Source organism: Furipterus horrens, unplaced genomic scaffold, assembly GCF_987537825.1.
Source record: "Furipterus horrens unplaced genomic scaffold, mFurHor1.1.pri manual_scaffold_17, whole genome shotgun sequence".
NCBI lineage: Eukaryota > Metazoa > Chordata > Mammalia > Chiroptera > Furipteridae > Furipterus > Furipterus horrens.
In genome coordinates, this window is record NW_028327187.1 from 41,203,659 (window position 1) to 41,223,474 (window position 19,816).

Sequence of the window (19,816 nt, forward strand, 5' to 3'; positions counted from 1 at the left end):
GAGGGTGTGGGTTTCTTGCCTGGGTTGTATAATTATGTTTTAGCAGCACCTTCACAAAAGAACTCAAGACAAGGTGGGCAGAGTGACTCTCAATCAACTAACCAGAGAAAAAGATCCACCAAAAAGTAGCTGAAATACAACCAGACAGATTAAAGAAATATCATCAAGGACAACACAGACTGAGATCCAGGAGGGCGGAGGAGTAAGTGGAAGCTACACTAACCCCCTCCCAGGACCAGCCAGTGCTGACTCAGCCCCAGTACAACAGACAGACCATTCCCCTCCAAGTGGCGTCATACTAAGGGGAAATAAAAGCCCTGCATACAGGAATTAAGTTGCCACACACACAGTCCTTAAGACTGATGGCCAACCACAGATTGAGTATAGTAACAACTAAAGAAGAGAGACAAAGGCAGTAGATCACTGGAAGTCTCCAATAGGCTGCCTAGGGCCAGTCTGGTACATGATCTGACGCTACCAGAGGCAGATCCAGGAAGAACTGATCATTCTAAGAAGCACCAACAAACAAAAGGAATCACAAAAATGGGGAGACAGAGAAACAACCCCCCATCAAAAGGAAAGGTAGAATCCCCAGAAAGAGTGCTAAATGAAATAGAGGGGAGCAAAATATCAGATACGGAATTTAAAACATGGATTATGGAGAAGCTAAATGAGATCAGCGGAAACTACATAGAACTCCAGAAAAACTAAAGTGAACGCCAGAAGAACTATAAAGAACTTACTGAGAATTATACCAGCATCAAAAAAGACATGGAAGCTATCAATAAGAGCCAGGAGGAAATGAAGAATACGATCTCTGAATTGAAGAACACAGTAGAAGGAATTAAAAGCAGGCTAGAGGAAGCAGAAGATCGGATCAGTGAGCTGGAGGACAACGTACACAAAAACTCCCAGACCATGCAACAAAATGAAAAAAGACTGAACAAGACTGAAGAGGTTCTAAGACAGCTGCAGGACAACATGAAACGTAACAATATCCATATCATTGGAATTCCAGAAGGAGAAGAAGAAGAGCAAGGGATAGAAAACCTCTTTGAAAAACTAATGACAGAAAAGTTCCCTCACATGAGGGGAGAAAGAGTCACACAAATCCAGGAGGCACAGAGGGTCTCAATGAAGATGAACCTCAACAGGCCCACCTCAAGACACATCATAATTAAAATGGCGACATTCAAAGACAAAGAGAGAATCCTAAAAGTAGCAAGAGAAAAACAACTAATAACATACAAGGGAGCTCCAATAAGGCTATCCTCAGATTTCTCAGCAGAAACACTGCAAGCCAGAAGGGAATGGACCAAAATATTCCAAGCAATGAAAAACAAAGGCCTACAACCAAGAATACTCTACCCAGCAAGGCTCTCATTCAAAATGGAAGGCGAAATAAGGAGTTTCTCAGACAAAGGAAGACTAAAAGAATACATCTCCACCAAACCAGCAATGCAAGAGATGTTAAAGGGTCTGCTCTAAGAAGATAAAGAAACAGAGAGAGACAGAGAAGAACACGAGTACAAAGGGAAAAAATGACAATGAATAAGTACTTATCAGTAATAACCTTAAACGTAAATGGATTAAACGCTCCAATTAAAAGACATAGGGTAGCTGAATGGATTAGAAAGAATGACCCACATATATGCTGTCTACAAGAGACACACCTTAGAACAAAAGATCTACACAGACTGAAAGTAAAGGGATGGAAAAAAGTATTTCAAGCAAATGGACATGAAAAAAAAAAAAGCCGGGGTAGCAATACTTATATCAGACAAAACAGATTTCACAACAAAGTCCATAAAAAGAGACAAAGAAGGGCATTTCATAATACTTAAGGGAAAAATCCATCAAGAAGATATAACCCTTATAAATATATATGCACCCAACTTAGGAGCACCCAAATATATAAGGAAAATTTTGAAAGACTCCAAGAAAGATATAGACAGCAACACACTCATCGTAGGGGACTTTAACACCCCATTGTCAACAATGGACAGATCTTCAAAGCAAAGAAACACCAAAGATATTGAGGCACTGAATAACACTTTAGGTCAAATGGACTTAGTCGATATATATAGAAGTTTTCACCCCAAAGAAGCAAAATATACATATTTCTCAAGTGCACATGGAACATTTTCAAAGATAGACCACATGGTAGGACAGGAAACAAGCCTCAATAAATTCAAGAAAATTGAAATTATATCAAGCATCTTCTCAGATCACAATGGCTTAAAATTGGAAATCAACCTCAAGGAAAAAACTCAAAAACATTCAAACTCATGGAGAATGAATAACATGCTATTAAATAATGAATGGGTTAACAATGACATCAAAGAAGAAATCAAAAAGTTCCTGGAAACCAATGATAATGAACACACAACAACCCAAAACCTATGGGATACAGCGAAAGCAGTCTTAAGAGGAAAGTTCATAGCAATACAGGCCTACCTAAAAAAGCTAGAAGAATCTCTAATAAAAAATTTAACCCTACAGCTACAAGAACTAGAGGAAGAACAACAAGTAAAACCCAGATCAAGTAAAAGGAAGGAAATCATCAAGATCAGAGCAGAATTAAATGACATAGAGCCTAAAGTAACAATTCAAAAGATCAACAAAAGTAGGAGCTGGTTCTTTGAAAAGATAAACAAAATTGACAAGCCTTTAAGCAGGCTCATCAAGAAAAAAAGAGAGAGGACCCAAATAAATAAAATCAGAAACGAAAGAGGAGAAATCACAACTGATACAACAGAAATACAAAGAATTATAAGAAATTATTACGAACAACTGTATGGCAAGAAATTTGACAACCTAGAGGAAATGGACAGATTCCTGGAAAACTATAGTCTTCCCAAACTGAATCAAGAAGAAGCAGAAAGTCTGAATAGACCAATAGCAGCTAGTGAAATTGAAGCAGTAATCAAAAAACTCCCAGCACACAAAAGCCCAGGACCGGATGGCTTCACAAGAGAATTCTACAAAACATTTAGGAAAGAACTAACTCCTATCCTCCTCAGACTATTCCTAAAGATACAAGAAGAGGGAAGACTCCCAAACTCGTTCTATGAAGCCAGTATAACCCTAATTCGAAAACCAGGTCAAGACACAACAAAGAAAGAAAACTATAGACCAATATCGCTGATGAACATAGATGCTAAAATCCTCAACAAAATATTGGCAAACCGGATCCAGCAACACATTAGAAAGATCATACACCACGATCAAGTAGGATTCATCCCAGGGATGCAAGGATGGTTTAATATTCGCAAATCAATGAATGTGATACACCACATAAACAAAATGAAAGACAAAAACCACATGATCATATCAATAGATGCGGAAAAAGCATTTGATAAAGTACAACACCCATTTATGATAAAAACTCTCAGCAAAATGGGAATAGAGAAAGCATACCTCAACATAATAAAGGCCATATATGAGAAACCTGTAGCCAACATCATACTCAATGGGCAAAAACTGAGAGCATTCCCCCTGAGATCAGGAACAAGACAAGGATGTCCGTTCTCTCCACTCCTATTCAACATAGTCTTGGAAGTTCTAGCCACAGCAATCAGACAAGAAAGAGAAATAAAAGGCATCCAAATTGGAAAAGAGGAAGTAAAACTGTCATTATTTGCAGATGACATGATAGTGTACATAGAAAATCCTTTAGACTCCACAAAATACTCAATCTAATAAGTGAATTCGGCAAAATAGCAGGATACAAAGTCAATATTAAGAAATCGAAGGCATTTTTATACACCAACAATAAAAATCAGAGATAGAAACTGAAAGAAAAATCCCATTTACCATAGCAACAAGAAAAATAAAATACCTAGGAGTAAACTTAACCAAAGAGGTAAAAGACCTGTACACAGAAAACTACATAACACTGAAGAAAGAAATTAAAGAAGATACAAATAAATGGAAGCATGTACCATGCTCATGGATGGGAAGAATCAACATCGTTAAAATGTCCATACTACCCAAAGCAATTTATAGATTCAATGCAATCCCTATTAAAATACCAGCAACATATTTCACAGACCTAGAACAAATACTTCAAAAATTTATATGGAACCAAAAAAGAGCCCGAATAGCCACAGCAATTTTGAGGAAGAACACAGTAGGAGGAATCACAATACCTGATATCAAACTATACTACAAGGCCACGGTAATCAAAACAGTCTGGTACTGGCTTAAAAACAGACATATAGATCAATGGAACAGAATAGAGAGCCCAGAAATAAACCCAGGTTCATATGGTCAACTAATATTTGACAAAGGGGGAAAGAACATCAAATGGAGTGAAAAGAGCCTCTTCAACAAATGGTGTTGGGAGAACTGGACAGGGACATGCAAAAAAATGAAACTAGACCAGCAGCTCACACCATACACCAGAATAAACTCAAAATGGATCAAAGACTTAAATGTAAGCCGTGATACCATAAAAGTCCTAGAGGAAAAAATAGGCAGGAAAATTTCAGATATCCCATGTAGCAACATTTTCACTGATATATCTCCTAAGGCAAGGGAAATAAAGGAAAGAATAAACAAATGGGACTACATCAAACTAAAAAGTTTCTGCTCAGCTAAAGAAAACATCAGCAAGATCCAAAGAAACCAACCATATGGGAAAATATATTCGCCAATGACATCTCAGACAAGGGATTGATCTCCAAAATATATAAAAAACTCATACGACTCAACACCAAGAAGACAGACAACCCAATTAAAAAATGGGCCAAGGACCTGAACAAACACTTCTCCAAAGAAGACATACAGAAGGCCCATAGACATATGAAAGTATGCTCAACATCACTAGCCATCAGAGAGATGCAAATTAAAACCACAATGAGATACCACCTCACACCAGTCAGAATGGCCATCATCAACAAATCAACAAACAACTTGTGCTGGAGAGGATGCGGAGAAACGGGAACCCTGGTGCATTGCTGGTGGGAATGCAGACTGGTGCAGCCACTGTGGAAAACAGTTTGGAATTTCCTAAAAAAACTAAAAGTGGAACTGCCTTTTGAACCAGCAATTCCATTGCTAGGATTATATCCAAAAAATCCCGAAACACCAATTCAAAAGAACCTATGCACTCCAATGTTCATAGCAGCACTATTTACAATAGCCAAGTGCTGGAAACAACCTAAGTGCCCATCTGTAGATGAGTGGATCAAAAAACTGTGGTACATTTACACAATGGAATTCTATGTAGCAGAAAGAAAGAAGGAACTTCTACCATTTGCAACAACATGAATGGAACTAGAGAAAATTATGCTTAGTGAAATAAGCCAGGCAACAAAAGAAAAATACCTTATGCTGTCACCTATTACAGGAAACTAATGAACAACACAAACAAATGAGCAAAATTGAACCAGAGGTATGTAAACCAGAAGTAGACTAACAGTAACAAGGAGGGAGGGGGGGAGGAAAAGAAGGGTGTAAGGGGAAGGGTCAAGTAAAAAAAAAAAATATATATATATATATGAATGACCCACAGACAGGGGCAACTGAGTGGAGACTAAATATGGGGGAAGGGAGGGACAGGGTGCTGGGAAGCAAGCGGGCTAAAAAAGTGAGACAACTGTAATGGAAAAACAAACAAAAAAATTTTTTTAGTGGGGGAAAAATGAAAATATGAAGAATGGAAATGCCAGTTCAGTGAATATTAGGACAAAGATTTTCCTTCACGTTGTATATTTTTCTCCCTATTTGATCCCTCCAGAGTTTGGCATTCTAAACAAGTAAGTAATGACATAGGTTTCTTTGCATAGAACTAATAAGACCAGTTGTCAATAGAGGTTCCTTTTTTTTTTTTGACCAAGTCTTTGACTGGAATGTCAAGCCTAAAGGAAACATACTTGGGCACAGATTGTTACCAAAAAGCCCTGAGGAACTGGGAATGACTTTCAAAGGTAATAAAAGCCCGTGAGATAAAAGGCCTGGTACCATGGTTGGTTGTGCGGTCCACAGCAATCTTTCCAGGGAAGGAACGAAGGTTGTTTTCCTGAAAGATGGCTAGAAGGGACCTTAAGGCGCAATGAAAAACCAGAAAGACTTGGAAAAAACTGGTGTGTACAGGCAAGGATGAATGCCAGATATGTGGCTCAGCTTCTGTGCCCTGAAGAACAGATTGAGGGTCACCCCAAATATTCCTTGGGTAAGTTTCAGCAAAGCAGAACTAAAGATCATAAGTGATCATTTGATGCTCTTGTTATGTTTATGCAAACGAACAAGATAAATTAAAAATGGACTTAATGTAGTCCCTTTAAAGACAAGGAGGGTAACCTTAGGGAGAAAAGTTATTATTCAAGGAAAATCACAATGATCAGTAGTAGAGTATAAAATAGGGCAACTAACCATCTTAAAAGTTTCTTCTCATTTAAAATATGGTTTCACTTGAAAATTAAACCATGTCTGTGATATCATCAAAGATATTCAAGTTGCAGGCAAATAGAATTTCAAGTGCCTTGCAACTGGATGTCTTCCCAATAAGACAGTCTTACAGATTTAGAGACTTGTTTGTGGGTTATGTTACATAAATTAACACGTGTTTTCTGTTTTCAAAGGACATAAGCCTATGATCGCATTACCTGAGTGATTGTTTGTACGCATAAGCCTCACTTAATCCTCTCTGCAGCGCTGCCTCCTGAGACTCAATGGTTTGACTGAACTAAATGGCTGGGTTGGGGAAGAATGGCGTGGTCTGTGGGCCTCACTTCAAAACGGGTTTCTCTTTTCTATCCTAATGGCTTGGACAGAAAATGCCCAGAGGTCTGAGAGGGGGAAAACCTAAACTATTTACCTCAGCCCAAACTAAGTATAATGGGCAAAAGGGTTTTGGACAGGTGAGATGTGCCTAGCACACCTTCCTCCAAAAAAGCCCTTTTTTCTTTTTTTTTTTTTCCCTAATGTGGAACATTGAAAAATTAATCCCTGCCTTTTGTCATCTAGTAGTTATGGATTGAATGATGTGTTTTAACCCTTTTTGCCAAATCTGTTGCCCCCAGAACACAACAAGGACACCAGCCTGTTAAACCAAGCACGCCGTTGACCAGAGACAGCCAACTGACCTGGAGTCTGCACGATCCTTCCCCATGTGGGAAGGCCACCCTCCCCTCCACACCCCCACTCTTATTAGGGTTTTCTGGACCCAAGGGTAGGTAGGACGATGACCATGTCCAGCTTGAAGCAGCTAGAGGAGCACGAGACCTTCGCCCATTGTCCTTTACAATATCACAAAGGGTCCTAATATTTGCGAGGGGGGGGATAGTTAATTTTTACCAACCAGGGGTATGGACTTGGGGGGATTGCTGGGGGAGGGGGGTGCTGGGTGGAGGGGAGCAAAGGGGAGAAAATTGGAACTGTTGTAACAATATAATCAGTAAAAAACATTAAAAAAGAAAAAAATAAAAAAAATAAAATAAATAAATAAAATGGATATGACCTATGTGTCAGATTCTTATAGCTACTCTGAAAGGATATTTGAGAAACTGTAATCCTGTGCTTATATGTAGTTACATGTGGAATCATGACATAGCATTTGGAGCTGATATGCTGGAGAATAGAGGTATTAATCATAGTCAATAGGCCATGTTAATTATAGACATATCTTCCTCCTGACAAATTTTTAGACTCTGCAGGGATTTGCCTGTAGATTTTAGCAGTAGTACTACAGAATCAGAGCCAGATTAAAATGGTGGTGCTTGAAGATTATTGCCAAGAGACTTTTAAATTTTAGTAATATTTTCAGGAAGTCAACGCCTTCTGGGTAATGTGTGAATTTCAGAGAAGTATTATGCCTCTTTCTGGCCAAAGTTGGTCTCTCTAATAATGTAGCTGGGCCATGTTACCTCTATTAGATAAGGTGACCTTTAAAAATGTTAGAGCAAGGAATTAATCAGGGCTATCCTCTCCAAGCCAACAAGGATTAGACAAGAAAATAGATGTCACTGCCCTTTGTGTACAGTCATGCTAGGCCTGCTCCCAAGAACAGGCCTCTCTGTGGTCTATCTTTCATCAATTTTTTTGTTTTCCTCTTGGCTGCAGATGCTTAGCAAAACCAAAGGTTGTCAGCAGAGGTGACTAACAATATTTTGACAGCACACACACGATTTGTGGCATTTTCTATAATCAGTACAGTCACATCACATATCTGGAATTGATTAAGAAAATGTCTCTCAAGCAGTGAGTCTTAAACTTTTGAAATGGTGTGGACCACTTAGAAACTGGTAAAAACTAAGCAACTTCTTTCTGGAAAGTGAGAGTTTGCAAAATTGTACTCAATTTTATGGTGATCATAGACTCCCAAAACCCTTCAATAAACTAGTGATTAAAAGCTATTGACTTAGACTTTCAGCCAAGATGGAGGCATAGGTAGACACACTGCATCTCCCTCAGAATTAAGAAGGAATTTGCAACCACTTCAAAACTAAAAAACCCCAGAAGATCCAGAAAAGTTCATGCAAACAAAGAAATAAAAAGAACTATTCAGCCAGAAAGGCAGAAGGGGTGGAGTCAAGACAGAGAGAACTAGGTGCAGCATAGCAGCAGTGGCTGCGGGAGTGGAGCTTGGCCGAGGTGATGGGTGGCAGTGGCAGCGGCACAAGACTGTAGCTGTGGTGAAAAGCGCTGTCATACATTTTAAGCCTAGTAAGTGATCCCAGCTCCAAACCAGACCAATCCCAGCTCTAGATCAGACCGTGCAGCTCACTATTCCAGTGCCAGGGAAAATAGAGCCACACTGCTTCTGACTGTGAAAACCAGTGGGAGTTGGGGCAGAGGAAGAAACTGCTGGTCTCTCAACAGAGGCTGCTTATTTAGTACAGCAAGGAGGATAAGTGTCTGGAAAAGGGGCGAGTGCAGGGTAAGGATCCCTTTTCCATCTCAGACCCCTCCCCCACATACAGTGCCACAGTGTGGTGAAATGGGTCATGAGTACTAATGAATACCTAAGACTCCGCCACTTACAACATAACAGGTATGACAGCTCTATCTAAGTCACAGAGGTAAACACCGAAAGCTGTCAGGATGAGAAGATAGAGAAATATGACTCAAAGTAGGGGGTGGGGGATCAAGGTTCTAGTGGAAGAACTGAGCGACAAGGAGAAGGCCAATTTTACAGACAAGGAGATAGCCAACTTAACAGACACATGGTTCAAAGCACTGGTGATAAAGATGCTCATATACTTGACAGAAAAGATTAAGCATGGCAGGAAAGAAATGAAGGCTACACCAAGTAAAATGAAGAAAATTCACATGAAAATAGTGGTGAAGGTAAGGAAGTCAGGGTTCAAATCAATGAACTGGAACATAAGGAAGAAATAAACAGTCAACCAGCACAGAAGGAGGAAACAAGAATTTTAAAAAATGAGGAGAGGCTTAGAAGCCTCTTGTATAGCTTTAAACATGCTAACATTTGAATCATAGGGGTGCTATAAGGAGAAGAGGAAGAGCAAGAAATTGAAAATATATGTGAAAAAATAATGAAGAAAAACCTCCTTAAATTAGGGAGGGAAATGGACATACAGGTCCAGGAAGCACAGTGAGTCCCAGACAAACTAGATCCAGGGAGGACCATGTCAAGACACATAATAATTAAAATGCCAAAGCTTAAGGATAAAGAGGAAATCTTAAAAGCAGCAAGAAAGAAGAGAATTATCTACAAAGTGGTACCTATAAGACTATCAGTTGATTTCTCAAAAGAAACTTTGCAGGCAAGAAGTATTCAAAGTGATGAAAAGCAAGGGCTTAACAACCAAGATTACTCTATCCAGCAGAGCTATCATTTAGAATGGAAGGGCAGATAAAGTGCTTCCCAGACAAGGTAAAGCTAAAGGAGTTCATCATCACCAAGCCATTATTATATGAAAAGTTAAAGGGATTATTTAAGAAAAAACAGATCAAAACTATGAACATAAAAATGACAACAAAACCACAACTATCAATAGAATCTAAAAAGTAAAAACAGAAAGAAACTAAGTAGACAAGCAGAGTGGGAACAGAACCATAAGTATGGGGAGCATGTGGAGGGGTGTCAGCTGGGAGGAAGGGGGAGAAGGAGGGAAATGGTGCAAGAATTAAGAAGCATAGTAGGAGGGTGCAGTATAGACAGGGGGATGTTAAGAATAGTACAGGAAAGGGTAAAATCAAAGAACTTATATGCACCACCCATGGACATGGACTAAGGGAGGTGGGACTGCTGGAGGGAGGGTGGGTACTGGGCGGAGGGGAGCAAAGAGAAAAGTTGGGACAACTATGACAACATAATCAATAAAACATGCAAAAATACCTGTTGACTTATACATAAAAAGGCTTCTATTTATTGAGTGTTGACTATGTAGCAAGGACTGTGCTATATGCTTGAAAACCATTATCTCATTCAATTCACACAATGACTATAGGGTAAGTACACTTATTATTTTACAGCTCAGAGGTGGATAAAATGTTCCATTTTCACTATGTAGAATATCTGCACAGAAACACAGATGTTGGAATGTCTCTTGTAAAGTAATTTAAAACCATCCTTCTACCCTTACTTTATTCATTGTATACTAGGAGGAGGCTGAGTGTTGTTTGCATAGCAAAGCTCAAGTCTTTATCCTTTGTCTATAATGGAACTGTTTTGTCAAGTTTTTTAACCATTTTTATTCTTATTTACAGGTAGTATAATCAGTCAGTGTGGTATAATTTCAAAATTTTGTTCTATAATGAGGTATATTACAAATATTGACAGCATAAATATTTTGGTATGCACTTCTAGGAAATTTTTTTTTTTTTTTTGCTTTCAGAGTGAAAATAACATCAGCACATCTTAAAAATTAACAATCCTTTAATATTATTTAATACCCAGTGAATATTCAGATTTTTTCAGTGGTCCTCTGAATGTGCTTTACCATCTGTTTGTCTGAACCGCAATTTAATCCAGGACATATGTTTCATCTGATTGTTATGATACGTATCTTTTGATTTAGAAGAGTTCCTTTTTTCTATTACAAGAGTTTTCTAAAGCGACAAAGCCAGTTATTTTCTGGGTTTCCTTGAGGTGCTGTTTAGCTGGTTTCTCTATCTTCTTTACGTCCTATAAACTGAAAATTGGATGTAAATGCTTGCTTAGATTCAAACAAAACTTTTTTTTTACAATTACAGTTGACATTCAATATTATTTTATATTAGGTTCAGGTGTACAACATAGTGGTTAGACAATTATATAATTTACAAAGTGATCCGCCTGATATTTCCAGTGCCCACCTGGCACCATACACAGTTATTACAATATTATTGACTATATTCCCTGTGCTGTACTTTAACAGAAACAGACTCAGACACAGAGAACAGATTGATGGTTACCAGATGGGAGGGAGTTTGGGGAACTGAATGAAAAAGGTGAAGGGATTAAGAAATACAAATTGGTAGTTAAAAGTGAAACACTTTTGACAAGATTATACCATAGGTGATGCTGGGTACTCTATATTACATCACATTAATTAGGAGATTGTCCCACCATTGGTGATGTTAGAATTGAAAAGTAAATTAAAGTGATGACTGCCTAAATCCTTCTTGGAATCCCAAATTCCCCTCCCAACTAGTCCCTGGTGCCTCACATCTCTTTAATAGGCATCAAGTTATTTAACTCCACAATCAGATATAAAGCCAAGTAAAAGACTGAATTTAGAGCCTTTAACTTTTTTCTTCAGAGTTCATGGAAGGAGAGAAAAAATAGCACTGCCTATATGGAGAGCCCAGAAAATGGCTTTTGGGAAAACTAAAGAAAATATGAGAAGCTTTACAATTTGTTTGAGGGATGGTGTTGGCTTTAGCACTGTCAAGCATTAGCGACCCATTTCAGGAAGAAATTTGCCTTTTTCCAAGAGAAGACATTGACTATGTGACAAACATGTGAGGGGTTGTGTTCAAGCCTGGCTGTTCTCAAGGAAGGTTGAAGTTGGGCAGGTTAACCTGCAGTGATGCCCTGTCCCTATAGCAGTTTCCCTTACCCCTACCCCATACAATCTTGCCTCTCTTTGAATGTTGTGCCCAACCCCAGCTCTTACCCATCCCTGCAACAAACAAAAACACTCATTTATGATGGCTACATTCTCTTTTTCTTCTATATAACACCTGCTCCAAGTCAAGAATTACATCACCTTACTCATAGTTAAGGATTAGAGTTTTTCCTTTTCTACATTTTGACTTCAAACTGAAGAGGGTGGTATATGGTTGTAAGCTAGAGGGATGATTATTAAATGTTGAATTTGCAAAAATGGGAGACATTTTTGAGGACATAGTTTCATGATGTTCTTAGTCACACTATGTAGATTTCTATGTAGCCTGCCTCCTTGTAAGGCTGACTTTGGTTGAGGAAAAATAAACAAACTCATAATAGTTATCTGTCTAAGGCATTTTCTTACCTTATGTGTATTTGCCTTATGAAGCAGCTTTGAAGGGAACATATTTCTGACTACCATTTCCCAATTACTAGACATGAACACTTTACCTGTGGCAACCTCTTAGTTACCACAACAATATGCAACATAGGTGTTCACTAGCACATTGTTTTTATGACTGAAATTGAAAAATATATTTTCTGATGAGTTTTGGAATATAGAGTCAATATTTCTCTCAATAGAAATTTGGCCAGTTTTGATGCACAGAAAGGCTACTAATTATTGCCAAGTAAGTTCCTTGAATGTACAATGACAATTGGAAGTTGGCAACTTTTCAGAGCTGTGTGTTTGGACTCTGGTTATTCACTCCCTTGGGAGTGAGCAGCTGCTTAAGCAAGAGGAGACCTGGCTCTTCCTATTAGCAACAGTGGGGTTGGGTAGCATGAGTTTGAGAGAGGGCAGCAGGCAATTTCTGGGCTCCTTTGCCAAAGCCTTCTTTCTGCATTTCTCAACAGCTATACTTAGAGTTAACCTCGTCAATGGATCCCATTCTCCCAGATGCTAATTAAATTAAACGAACACATGCTCAACAATTTATTTATTCCCCAAATACTTATTAAGAGCCCACATTGTGGCAGGCACGGTAGCAGATGCTACAGATACCATGGTAAACAGGGCTGACATGTTCTCATCAAACGTAGTCTAGTGGGGAAGACAGAATAAATAGACATAAATACAAAATTATAGGTTGTAAGTACTATTAAAGAAATAAATAGGGATGTGATTGAAAATACATTAAGCAAAGGATCACTTAGGGTGGCGAGAGAAGAATGTCTACCACATGCCCAACACTCCACTAGATACTTGGTTAAAAAGACTTAAGTGAGATGTGGTCCTTGTCCCCAAGGATTTGTCAATTTATAGTAAGTTCAATAAGCAAAGCATGCATGGAACATAATGGAAACCTAGAGGATGGAGCAATTACTTCTACCTGGGGTAGAATAGTGTAGGGACAACAGAGGCAGAGAAAGTATATCCTTCTAGTTCAAGGAGAACTAGAGGAATGCTGGGTGAACATGAAGGGCAGAGGTTAAGAAAGTTTAGCTAGAGGCAACAGCAAGAGTTAAGGTATTGAGGCTTGTCTGAGGGAATGAGGTAGGTCATCGTGGAATCCTGACCTCAAATGAACTTGTCTGTAGGACCCCAACATGGAGAATGGCTCATTGCAGAGCTACTGTTTGAAGCACTAGAGAGGGTAACTGGGGAACTGTAGCACTTTTATATGGCTGCCACAGCAAATGACTACAATATTTGTAGCTAAAAACCACGCAGTCATTATCTTACAGCTCTGGAGGTCATGAGCCAAATGAAGGTGTCAGCAGGGCTGCATTCCAGTCCAGAGGTCCTAAGGAAGAATCTTTTTCCTTGCCTTTTCCAGATTCTAGAAGATGCTCACTTTTCTTGGCTCGTAGACCCCTTCCTTGCTCTTCAAAGCCAGCAACATCATATCTTTCTTATCTTTCCTCACATCTCTCTATGATCACAGCAGATAAAGGTTCTATACTTTCAAGGACCCATGTGACTCGATTGGACCTTCCCAGATAACCCATTTTAAACTCATTTCAAGATCCTTAACCTTGATCAAATCTGCAAAGTCCTTTTTGCTATGAAAGAAAACATATTTATGGGTTCTGAGAATTTGGATGTGGACATCTTTGAGGGCTGCTATTCTGCCTACCAGGAACTTAGAGTCTGCCCTCCTAAAGGCCCCTTCATTTCCCATAGTTTCCCCTGCAGCACTTCTAAAGTACTCTAGGACTTTAAAGACATCTTGAAGTCACTGTTGTAAAATGCCTGTGTTTACCTATGAATTAACACACCGCCTGAGTTTGTTTGGAAGGGGGATGTGATTGGGATGGGCATATTGTGCCTTATTACAGGACTTAAGCTTGATTTTATCACAGAAATCTGCCCTGGCAAACTCACATGAAGTTAGTGTCCCCTATTATGTACTTTCATAGTACTGTGTACTTCATCTGCCTCTTTGTGTGCATTTTCATGTGTAGATAAATTCAGAAGGATCAGAGTGGTCTATGCTGTGAAGCAACTTTATTTATTCAGCAACCATTTTTTGAGAAAGGCACAAAAATATATATTAGTGAATAAAAAACAGAAAACAAAAAACATTCCCTTCCCTTATTGCTGTTCTCCTACTGGGGAAACAGATCCTAAACAAATGGTTTAGAATACATAGTAAATGTTTTAAAACAGGACCTGGGATGGAAGCAGCCAGAGGTTTTCCTGGAGGCCACTGAGAGCCTACAGACCTGGAGGGACCTGGCAGTCATGGTGAGGGGACACTGGGGTAGAAAGAGACATGAACCACATGCCTTGAGGCTAGATGGGAAGATGTGTAAGTCTGCAGATGCTCACAGAGAGCCAGGATGACAGTGAAGAACTCAAATATGATTATATACCCAACAGATACCAGCATTTGGTAGAAGACGGCTATAGACCAGGTACCTTGTGTCCTTGTGGCTCCCATATCATAATGACACATAAGATCCTTGGAATAACAACAATGTTAGAATGAAGTGGAGAAGCATGTGGGTGTGGGGGGAAATTGAATTGGGTTTAAACCTAAAATGGCTGAGAAAATCCATGAGTAACTGAACTTAACTGAAATTGGCTAAATTGAGTTTTTGTTCTGGTAGAACATGGCCTCAAAATAGCAATTCAGTTATGTTATGAGACAACAACCTTACATTTTTATAGATCAGAGAATAAAGACTATTAAAATTTACACCTGATACATATGTTTTCTGTACTAAGGGATTTGAATTTTATTTTACCCAAATGTAGCTGGCTATATCTAGCCATCAGGGGTTTTAAATAGGAGAGATAGAGAATTAAGTATGCTTTATTTTTAAATTATATTTTATTGATTATGCTATTACAGTGGTCCCAATTTTCCCTCTTTGCTCCCCTTCACCCAGCACCCCCCACTCCCTCAAGCAATCCTCACACTATTGTTCATGTCCACAGGTCATGCGTAGGTTCTTGGGCTACTTTATTTCCTATACTGTACTTTACATCCCCATGGCTGTTCTGTAACTACCTATTTGTACTTCTTAATCCCCTCACCTCTTCTCCCATTCCCCCTCACCTCCCTCCCATCTGGCAACCATTGAAATGCTGTTTCCATGATTCTGTGTCTGTTCTTGTTTGCTTAGTTTGTTTGTTAGATTCAACTGCTGATAGATATATATTTGTTGCCATTTTATTGTCGATAGTTTTGATCTTTTTCTTAAATAAGTTCCTCTAGCATTTTATATAATAATGGTTTGGTAGTGAAGAAGTCTTTTAGTTTTTTCTTGCCAGGAAGCTCTTTATCTGCCCTTTGATTCTAAATGATAACTTTACTGGATAGAGCAATCTTGGCTGTAGGTCCCTGCTTTTCATGACTTTGAATATTTCCTGCCAAACCCTCTGGCCTGCAAAGTTTCTTTTGAGAAATCAGCTAGCAGTCTTAAGGTAATTCCCTTGTAGGTAACTAGCTGCTTCTCTCTTGCTGCCTTTAAGATTCTCTCTTTATTCTTAACCTTTAGCATTTTAATTATGATGTGTCTTGGAGTGGGCTGCTTTGCATCCATCTTGTTCGTGACTTTCTGGGCTTCCTGGATTTGCATGTCTATTTCCTTCACCAAATTAGGGAAGTTTTCTTTCATTACTTTTTCAAATAGATTTCCAATTTCTTGCTCATTCTCTTCTCCTTCTGGCATCCTTATTATGTGAATATTGTAATGCTTGAAGTTGTCCCAGAGGCTGCTTACACTATCCTTAATTTTTTGGATTCTTTTTTCTTCTTGTTGTTCTGATTGGTTGTTTTTCGCTTCCTTATGTTCCAAATCATTGATTTTATTCTCAGCTTCATCCACTCTACTGTTGTTTCCCTGTAAATTGTTCTTTATTTCAGTTAGTGTATCCCTTGTTTCTGACTGGATCCTTTTTATGCTCTTGAGGTCATCACTAAGTTGCTTGAGCATCCTTATAACCAGAGTTCTGAACTCTACATCTGATAGATTTCTTATCTTCATTTTCCTTAGCTCTTTTTCTGGATTTTTGATCTGTTCTTTCATTTGTGCCATGTTCCTTTGTTTCCTCATTTTGGCAGCCTCCCTGTGCTTGTTTCTATGTATTAGGGAGAGCTTCTATGACTCCCTGTCTTGGTAGCATGTCCCAATGTAGTAGGTATCCTGTACAGTCCTGTGGCAGAGCCTCCCCTATCACCCAAGCTGGATAATTGAAGCATGCCCTTTGTGTAGGTTGAATGCACTCCACCCCTTGTAGCTGAGCCTTGATTGCTGTTGGAAGGTCAATGGGAGGGATTTATCCAGGCCAGATAGCTACAAGAAGTGGCTGTGATCACTGACCACCAACTTCTGTCCTCCTTGGAGGATCGCTGTGTGGGAGCAGGGTGGTGGTGCTCTGACATGGTCTGTAGCTGCCCACTGTGTGCATAGGCCCTGGTGTTTCTTGGGTGGTGCAGGCCAAGGTTAGCCCTGACCTGTGTTTTGCCTGAGGCCACCCTGCCTGTGCTATAAAGCAATCTGAGGTGGCTGATATTTATGCTGAGCCTGGAGATTCCCATGTGAAGCCAAGCTGTGAGTATAGGCTGGTTGCTGCTAGTGCCAGAACTGGCACCACTTAGCAAGAGGTATAGGGACTGGGGGCTCACTGAGGCTGGCTGTTGCTTGTTTGAGAGGATTTAGGAAATTAGGAAGCATGAGCCAAGACCAGACATTTATACCGAAAAGCAGCTTGGGTATGCTGCTTTTTGGGTAGGATGGAGTCTCTGGGGATCTCCAGGGTGGGGCAAACAGTGTTAGCTAGGTTGATGGAGTCTCAGATATGGCACCAGCCTGCTGGTGTGTGGCACTATTGGGGGAGCATTCAATAAATGGACAATGGCCTGTGCCCACATTTCTGTCTGGGAGAAAGCTGTCCCCCAGCTCTCACCTTAGATGCCAGACACTTCAGTTTCTCCCTGTATGCCACTGGTGCCTTTCAGACTGCTACCCTGGTGCTGGAGCTCAGAGGGAGTCTGAGCAAGTCTAAGTAAGTCTGTGTGTGTTTTCTTTAAGAAGAATGGCTTGGAACTCCAGCAGTTTCTTCCACTGACTCTATCCCTACTGTTTTTTGCAGCCAGAAGTTATGGGGACTTATCTCCCTGGCACTGGAACCCTGGGCAGGGGGGCCTGGTGTGGGACTGGGACTCCTCACTTCAGAGATATCCTTCCTGAATTTTTATCCATCACATGTGGGTGTGGGACCAGTCTGTTCTGTGTCTCCACCGCTCCTACCAGTTTGGATGGATGTGGTTTCTTTAAATATGTAGTTATCAGACTTCCATACAACTTGATTTCTGATGGTTCTGGGTGATGGCTGTTCTATATTTTAGTTATAATTTTGATCCAGGTCTGCTTTAGATATATAAATATAGAGAATAGTTTGAAAGATGATCTGAAGGGTGTGGATGGCAGAAAAAACACTAGAAGATTATCTTAGTCACTCAGGTAAGAGAGAACTGTTTCCAAAATGTCATCCCATTCTGTCTTATGCTTTATGGTCAGAAAAACCTCAGATCATCTTTTTCTATCTATGTACAGCTGACACTTGAACAATGTGGGTTTGAACTGTGTGGGTCCACTTATATGTAGATTTTTTTTCAGTAAATACTGTAAATTTATTTTCTTTTCCTTACAGTTTTCTTAATATTTTCATTTCTCTAGCTTTATTGTTTGAGTACAGTATATATATGTGTGTGTGTGTGTGTGTGTGTGTGTGTGTGTATGAATTGTTTAACAGCAGTAGGTTATAGTAGCTATGTTCTTTTGGGGGATTCAAATGTTATATGCAGGCTTTTGACTGAGCAGGGATTGGTTTCCCTAATCTGTGCATTGTTCAAGGACCAACTATATTTCTTTTGGGGAAGGTCACAACATTCTAATTTTACAGGTGACGTAGCCAGGGCTCAAAGATAAAAAATGAATTTCAAATGACTAAAATTCATAAATAGTTGTTTTACTAACATTGGAGTGACATCCATCAAGAACTAAATAAAACATATTTCTTGAAATGTTCTAAATTTATCGCTTGTTATATGCACTGGAGTCTATTAAAATAAAGTGTAATAGTTAAGTTGTTATATTTTCTACATGAAAAATCCTAAGTAGATTGCAGTCTAAGGTTATTTTTCATGCCTATGAGGAGGGTTGAAGATAACTAAGTCCTGGCAACCATTAACTTCCTGGTCACATGAATCGCACACATAGAGCTCAGTGGGAAGTAAAGAGGACATGGGTATTGAACCTGACCTAAACCTGCCAGTTTATATTTTCACTATGCTCAGCACTGAGCTGGAAGGCTAATAAATAGGAGAATGGCTGTGGGTATGTGGTTGTCACTAAATTAAAAAAAAAATTGCTATTGGTTGCTACTGGAATTTCCAAAGGATTCCCATGTAGCAAATGGCAAGTAGATGCTCAAGTCTAAGTATGCTTCAAGAAGCAGAGATAAGAATGCAAGATCAGCACCTTGCTGGAGGGGAGTCTGAAAGTAGGCAGCAGCCAATAGATACCCACAATGGTTCCTGGGGGTTTGGGGAACTGCAAGTTGGCAAATGTTATATATTTAAATCTACTTCTCAATCATTTCACAGAGTTAAGTGTATAGTTTGAGCCCCAGAAATATTTTTAAGTGGGTTCAAGTTCTCAAGAACTCTGCAAAGATTTTTTTCTTTTTAATCCTGAGCCTTTAATATTTTAAGTGCTGGAGCTTTGAAAGGAAGAAAATAGATTTAGTCTCTAGATGCAGTCAACTTAATGATTTAGAAGTTCAGCTGTGCTTTTCTATAAACTGTCTCTGAGCTTGATGATTTTACCAAACACTTTTAGTCCTTTTTTTAAAAACTAGGGGAGATTGCCCTCTTTCCTCCTTTAAACAGTAAACACACTATTCTAATAATATATAAATTTGAAAAAGGAATAAAATCATTTTGAGTTCCATCATTGTCAAATTGAGAACAGTTTTACTTATACCCCTTTCCATTCTTTCACACATGCATATGTCTTTTTACAGTGGTGACCATAATGATTGAATGTCCTGTTTTTTTCACTTAAAATTATTTGTGGCTCATATTTCCACATTTTAACATAATCATCACAATCATTGTAAAGAAGTGCTTTTCAAGATTTTGCAACTGCCTACCTTTAGTTTCTTCATTCTCAGTCCTTTGTTTTTATTTCATCTCAATCTGCATAAAATCTGAGGAATAGATTTCATTCTGCCTGCTGGGTTTATGCTGCTTAGCTGAAGTCATCAGACATAACTTTTAGCTTTGCATTTTTATC